At 28.6% G+C, this 8,194-nt stretch overlaps 1 non-coding gene across 1 annotated transcript; it reads right to left on the bottom strand.

Moving 5' to 3' along the window:
- Nucleotides 1–7,826: 7,826 nt before the first annotated feature.
- LOC113001726 (small nucleolar RNA R71) lies at nucleotides 7,827–7,933 on the bottom strand. Its single transcript, XR_003267214.1, has one exon. It is a non-coding gene; the product is annotated as a small nucleolar RNA R71 (small nucleolar RNA).
- Nucleotides 7,934–8,194: the final 261 nt, after the last annotated feature.

Raw genomic sequence — 8,194 nt, 5'->3', positions numbered from 1 at the left:
AGGACAAAGAATAGAAATGAAAGAATATGGTAATGTTTATGCTAATAATACATGTAACATGAGACTTAATTGAAAATTCGAAAGTATTTTCAGGGACCAAAATGACCTTATGTGGTTAAGTTTAGTGACCAAAATGTCAATAAGTGATTAAGTTCAGGGACCAAGTTGTTAAGTTCAAAGACTAAATAAAAAAAATTAACAATTTTTAAAATCGACAAATTAGCCCATCAACAACTTGCTGGAAAATTAGTCTCACTGAATAAGCAGCATACTTGGCATTCTTTTCGATGACAATTGGTTCTAGAGGTGCCTCATAGGCGTGGACATTTGAGTGAACAGAGGACACTTAATGGTAGGACGAATTAGTTACACTTTTTACAAATTCGGGGATTAATTTTTTTTTTCATCTTTCAAGGATTAATCTATTACCATGTCACACTTTTAGGGACCAAATGAGTATTTATCCATTTTATTTATCTATACTTAAGTATGTTTGGTCTGATTTTTTTTAACTTAAAAAAGTAACTTTTAAGATAAAAATAAAATTAATAATTTAAAAAAAGTAAGCATAAGTTCTTTGTCAAATTTCACATTTTTTAAGTTTAAAAACTTCTTTTAAGCTACAAGTTATTTGAAAAAAAATTTAGGCTTAAATATATTTTTTATCCCTAATAAATATTCAATTTTTTTGTTTGCTCCCTAATAAATTTTTGCTTTGCATTGAGCCCCTAATAAAATAATACTTTATTTTTTTATCCTTGATATTTTGTATTAGTCCCCAATAAATTAGAAAATTTTGTATTTGCTTCCTAATAAATTAACAAATTTTGTTTTAGTCTATACTAATAACAAATGGGAAATGTTTATCATGGAGCAAACACAAAATTTGTTAATTTATTAAGAGCTAAAAATAAGTGTCAAGAATAAAAAATAAAATTATTATTTTATTAGATACTCATCGCAAAACATAAATTTATTAGGGAACAAATACAAAATCAGATATTTATTATGGATCAAAAATATATTTAAGCCTTTTTTTTAAACTTCAATTTAATATAAAATTGTTCATTTCTTCCAAGGAACAAAAATATTCATAAAATAAAAAATTGTGTACAATGAATTTAATGTATATAAATTATTTTAATGATGATAAAAATAAATAAAAGTATTGAAATACAAATATTCAAAAATGTTAAAAATACTTTTGCTAATAAAATTTTATTTTAATGATTATTTTCCAATAATATTAGGCTAAATTACAATTTGGTCTCTTATAATTTCTAATCCGTTATTTTGATCCACCTATTTCTAAATCAAAAAATTTAGCTTAAATATTTTTTAGAATAAGAAATTTTGTTCATTTCATTAGTTGACCATCCAAAATTGACTTTAATGTGTTATATTGATACTAGTGTGACCGTTGTGTATGTAGTGTGACCGTTGTGTATGTTATTAGCATCATGTTTATATGACAAGGGTTAAATAAAGTGAAAAATAAAATGTTTTTGGTAGGAATTGACTTATTATCTTTTATATAATATGACAACGCCATAACTCATTATGTCATTTGTTTTTGTTTTGTTTGGCTAATTTTGCAAACAATGTTTTTTTATGTATCTTTATGTGGAGAGTTATTAATTTTTTTAATTATAAAATTTATAAATTAAACAAATTTATTTAATATATTAATCTTTTTAAGCAATTTAATATAATTTAAATAACAAAATAAATTTATGTAATTTGTATAAATTACTTAAAATATTTATCTAAATAATTTACAGATTATTTATGTGATTTTCTTGATTTATATAATTGGAATAAAAAAATATTTATTAAATAATTTTTTATATTTAAAATGAAAATATTAAAATGTAAATTTTCTAAAAAAAATTAAATATTTAAATTTTATTAATTTTAATAATTAGAATAAAAATGATTTACATATTAAAACCAATTTACATAATTTGTACAACTTACATAAAATAATTTACATAGTTATGAAATCAAATTATATTTTATAATTAGAATAAAAAAGAACATTTTTTCATATTATAATTCTATGAATTTTATATTAAAATAAGTTGGAATAATTAAAATAAAAATATGTTAAATTATACAAAATAAAAGTAAAAATATTTTTATATTAAATAAATTTGTTTAACTTGTAAATTTTTATAACAAAATAATAATAATTCTTGATGTAGTGATACATAGAAAACATTGTTTACAAACTTAATGATAAACCGAATTTTGATTACCTTTTTGTGTGTAGTTCTAGTCTAGTTTTATGCATTTATTATATTTTGTTGCCAGAATTCACAGATTTTAGTTAGTTTGTATTAGATAGATGATCCTAGAGTGTTTTAAGAAAAGAAAAAAGACTCCAAACAGGCTAAAGCAATTATGGTTGTGATGAATTTTGTATGCAACAAATGATTTTGTACACAACGTCATGTATGACCATGGATTTCATTATGATGGTGATGTTTTCATCACTGCTGAGCGTCAATTTGGCTATGAACTTTCATTATGGTTGTGATGAATTAATCATAACCATGATGAATTTTGTACACAGACAATAATTTTGTATGCGCATGATGATTTTGTACGCATTTAAGCTGAAGAGTTATCTTTAGGAAAAAAGTGCATGGATATGATCAGTGGCGGAGCTTACAGATTTTTTTTTTGAGGGGGCCAAAATAAAAGTGACATTCAAATACTTAAAATTCAACTTACATATAACTAAATGTAATTTGTACTCATAAATATGCTATCATGGTCATTAATACAAAAGTGAACACACAATGTAATACAACAATTAGTATACAAAAACAATCACATCTACTTAAAACATTGCCTTCTGTTCCTTTAAATGCTTGAACTCATCAATAATTTAATCATAACTAAAGTTTTCAGCTATTTCTTTTTCAATATAAATAACCATATTATGTACAAGAAATTCATCTTTCATCCTTTCACACAATCTACTTTTGATGATTTTCATTGTTGAAAAAGATCTTTTTGTTGTAGCTATAGAAATTGGAAGAGTTAAGATAAGATGAACTAATTGATCAATCGAATAAAATGTATTTGAGTGCCCTATTCTTCCCAATGATTGACACAAAGCATGGTGGATAACTTCTTTAATTCTAGATGAGTAGGAGCAACCACAATAAAAAGTGAAGTTGAAATTTCTAACTAATCTTCTCTTGTTTACTAAAATTAAAGGATAAAATTTGTTCACAATAGTGCATATATCATCAACATTGAAAGTTGTATAAAAATATCTTAGGAACTAAAACACAGATTAAAGTTAAAACTTCCATTGTTTGCTCACTAAACCTAGCATTTAACTCCTGCAATTGCTTATCAACTGCAATAAAAATTGTGTTCACTCTGAAATGATGTTCTATTGTGATATGATCTTTTTGATATCGAGAGCGCCCATGATGTGCTACATAGGTACCATTGAAATCAGGAATATAAATGTCATGTTGCTCACAAAACAATACCACATCTTTCAGCAAAGCTTGCCAACCATCATCTTTTAACTTTTGAATTAACACTTTAGTAGAATGGACATGCTGCATAACATTAAGTGTATCTTGAGATTGTTGTTGCAAAGCTTGACAAAGACAATCAGTAATCCCTACAATCTCTTTCATCATGTGTAAAATCAATATGAACTCAAATGAAGACAAAAAATTATAAGCAACATCAATAACTCCCTTTTGAGAATAAGTTGATCCATCAACTATAATTCTTTGGAGAACCACACAAGATGCATTGTACATTTTCATCATAATACAAATAAAATGAAAATATGAACTCCAACGAGTATCTCTAACTCGTTTTAAAGTGCCAATTTAGTTTTTTCCTTTACTTGTTTCAAGTTCACCACTCACTACTACGAAAAACAGCGTCTACGTCGATTAATTTGGGCATTCTACGACGGTTCCACAAAAAGTTGTCTTAGAAAAAGGTATCATCTTAAAAAAGTCCACCCTTTTAAGACAGTTTACTAGAATGTATTTTTTTTAAAAAAAAATAAATATATTGAGGATTCTAAGACGATTTTTTGAGAAAACCGTCTTACAATGTATTTTTTTTTTAAAAAAAATTAAAATATTTTGAGGATTCTAAAACGGTTTTACATTATAAGACGATTTTTCAGAGAACTTGTCTTAGAATTTATTTTTTTAAAAAAAATTAAAAATATTTTAAGGATTCTAAGACGGTTTTCTCAAAAAATCGTGTAGACATTCTAAGACGATTTTTCAGAGAACCGTCTTAGAATGTGTTTCTTTTAAAAAAATTAAAAATTTCATATACATTTTTTGCAATCAATCTCAGATTTTTTGAAATAATAATAATAATAATATACTCAAGGTAAGAAAGATATCTCTGGTTTTCACATATTCTAAGTAGGAAGGAGGTTTTGTTCAGATCCAAATCCTGACAGCTCAATTGATCTTCAACATTCAAATTTAAAGAATTGTAAACAACACCACTTATAGAAATAACACAAACCTTATTTATGTAAAAGGATGAAGGAAGAAAAAGTTATTAGCACAAGAGGGTGTAATAATTGAAAAAGGATGAGGGAAAAAGGAAAAAAAAGATAATGGATTTGAATTTCTTTAAATTGACATTTCTAATAAAATTAATAAATTAACATTTATTCATGAAAAAAATTTGAAGAAAAGTTTACCTTAGAGACCACGTGACAGCCCACAACAACTCATCCATGTATCCACTCACCGATTGTAGTATTATGGTATATGCTTGTGGACAAATACTTGATAAGACAATGTTAGTATGGTAGGACTCGAGACACAAGGTCTGTAAATAGAAAAGCCTACTGTTATGCATTGTTAAACTAATAGCAACCTAATTCATTCCATCATGGCCCTTCTTTATACTGTCAATGCCATATCAATTTCCGTAGAATGAGATATTGGTACTTTTATTCTATTTTTATTTTTACATAATGGCCCTTCTTTATACTATCAATGCCATATCAATTTTTGTATACTAAGGTGTGTGCATGGATTCATAAGAGAATATGCAACTCCAACCACTCAAAGACAAGTGTTCCACTCCACTGTCTACAAATGTCTAAAATCAAATGTAAGTATAAAGGAACCAAAGCACACTCACTAGTCACTAGTTTTTTGTCTTGTCATATGGTTCCAACAACTTAGGATTCGTCAAGACAAAGCCAATAATATGAATACTTCTACATCTTTTTTTTTATAATTTTTTTTTCTCTATCGGTCACATAAGCACCAAAACTTACTAGACAAGACAAAACAGAATGTGTTCTTATTCTATTCCTTTCTTTAAAAAAATAAAAAACAAAGGACTTGAAGAAGAACATCTTTCCATTATTATTCTTTTTCTTGAATGTATCTGCAACATATCTTGCTATGCATAAGCTACACCAAAAACAATATTGAAACTAATGGGGATTCCTAAACTTACTCTCTACTACTTAAAGAGTCATCTACAGGTAAAAAATTATTTCAACTACCAATATAATTAAGAAAAGGTTTATTTAATTTTGGATATATTATTTATTTAAATTACCAGTATAATTGTGATAATGTTATGTAAAGACTAGTGGAAGAGAACAACTAGACACATGATGGTTCTAATTATTTGTAAATGGTTGGTTTAGATTTTTAATGTTCCTTTCAAGACATGAAAACAAAATCAATCTTTTGAAACTTGGACTAAATATCTATTAATTATATAGTAGAACTTGCTCACTATTTTGTTTTAACGGAAAACCAATTAGCTTTTGTAAGAAAAGTAAATTTAAATGGCATCAAAACCTCATTCTAATCACTAACATTCATAAGGGGTTGATGTGCCATTATTTTCTCCTATTTCTTAACCCTTTTTGCACCATTTTAAGTACTGATTAATCTTAATTGTCAAATTAATTAGGCAATTTTATTATTTGGGCCCATTCAGCTAATTTGATGTTTTTAATCTAATTTCAGGAATTAATGAAGCATTGGGCTTGGACTTGAAGATGACACTATTTTATTCTACAAAATTGTATCTTATCTAGACTTTATTTTATCTAGATATTATTTAGATTTGATCTCATCTAGATATTATTTCATCTAGATCTTATCTTATCTTATTTTATCTAGATTTGATTTTATTTTATTTATGGACTTGGATTTAAAACAGATTTGTAAGCTTTGGGGCTGGAAAACTATATAACAACACCAAGGTTTTAGTTTAGGCCCTCTCTCTTTGCTCTTTCTCCTTTATTTTCGTTTTTGCAATTCCAGTTCTGACTTTTCATTTCAGCAATAAAATTTCGTTCTTCAATTCATAATTTCGTTCTCTATTGATTAATGGAAGGCTAAGTCTCCAGCGTTGTTTTCTCTTGAGGATCAAGCACAGTTCTCTTTGAGGTTCTATTATTACTGTTAAATTCTGTTCAGTTTTTCCTCTTCACTAATTACTCTGAATTTGTTGCTATTAATTCTGTTAGTGTTTAATTCTTTCGTGTTGTGTTAGTATTGTTTAGTACCTTGTTATTTTGTTTATTGTGTGTTCTGTTTTAGTTTTTCTGTTTCAGTTTTGATGTTTTGCTGTGAATAGTATTTTACGACGGATTTAGCGACCACTTTTGCTGAAGAGAACACTTGCGGGAAAACAAGGTAGTAGTAGAAATCCCTTAGCGACAGATTTTAGAGACCACACTTGCTGAATTAATTGGGATTTTTTTGTTTTGGTAGCTATAGTTGTTATTTTTGGCTTAATTTTTTTGTGGTCACTTCTTTTGGTCCATATTTTGTGGGAAAAATAGCTGGAGCCCTTAGTTTGGTCAGATTTGAAAGTTCCAAAAAAGTAGCAAATTTGATTTTTGTCAAAACTTCAAACGGCCATAACTTTTGCTCCGGTTATCAGAATCTCAATTATTATATATGTATTTGGGGTAGAAAAAACTTTCCGATGCTGTGGTAGCCGGCCATAGGCCGGCTGAGGTCTCCTTCTTCCAAAAATTGCGATTTTGTCAAAAGTTTTTTATTTTCCAAGTATTATTCTCTTATTTTTCTCAACTTATCATTTTTAGCTTCTATAGTTAGACTTTGAATTTTTGTATGAAATTTTTTGTGTTATCTTCTCATCATTTTATAAGGTTGCTCACAAAATTTCAAGTCATTTGGATATCATTTAATGGTAGTTGTAGTTCAAACCTACACTGTTACTTGCATAAGAAGGCAACTAGCTGTGCATGCTGAATATAGTGTATGACTAGAGACAATCCATCTGACTTACAACCCTTTGATTCTGAGATAGATAGGACATTTCATAGATTATTTAGACATCATTTAGTGCCTTTTGAGCATCCTGAGCATTCTGTTATTGGTGATTTTGAGCATTATTATTTTGAACATTTTGATTTTGAACATTCTGATAACATGGCACAACCTCCACCCCGTGAGAGGACTCTAAGGGAACTGGCTGCACCTGATTTCACCTATGAAAGCTTGTGCATCCAATATCCTAATGAGGATGTTCCATATGTTCTTAAAACTGGACTAATCCCTTTGCTCCCAAAGTTTCATGGCCTTGCAGGTGAAGACCCGCACAAACATTTGAAAGAATTCCATATTGTCTGCTCCACCATGAAACCCCCAAATGTCTAGGAGGATCACATATTTCTGAAGGTCTTTCCTCATTCTTTAGAGGGAGTGGCAAATGACTGACTTTATTACCTTGCTCCACGATCCATCACGAGCTGGGATGACCTCAAGAGAGTATTCTCAGAAAAAATTTTCCTTGCTTTCAGGACCACGACCATCAGAAAAGATATTTTAGGAATTAGGCAACTCAGTGGAGAGAGCTTATATGAATGATGTGAGAGATTTAAGAAACTATGTGCCAGTTGTCCTCACCACCAGATTTCTGAGCAGCTTCTTCTCCAATATTTTTATGAAGGACTCAGTAACATGGAGAGAAGTATGATAGATGCTGCCAGTGGTGGAGCCCTTGGAGACATGATCCCTACTGAAGCCAGAAATTTAATTAAGAAGATGGCTTCAAACTCCCAGCAATTTAGTGCCAGAAGTGATGCTATTGTCATTAGAGGAGTGCATGAAGTAGCCACGAATTCATCTTCATCAGCCGAGACTAAGAAGCTTGAAGGTAAACTAGATGCCTTGGT

This window comes from Glycine max, chromosome 5 (assembly GCF_000004515.6).
Source record: "Glycine max cultivar Williams 82 chromosome 5, Glycine_max_v4.0, whole genome shotgun sequence".
NCBI classification, from domain to species: domain Eukaryota; kingdom Viridiplantae; phylum Streptophyta; class Magnoliopsida; order Fabales; family Fabaceae; genus Glycine; species Glycine max.
Note: the sequence above shows the minus strand (reverse complement) of the source record. Positions and strands in the feature narration are given on the sequence as shown.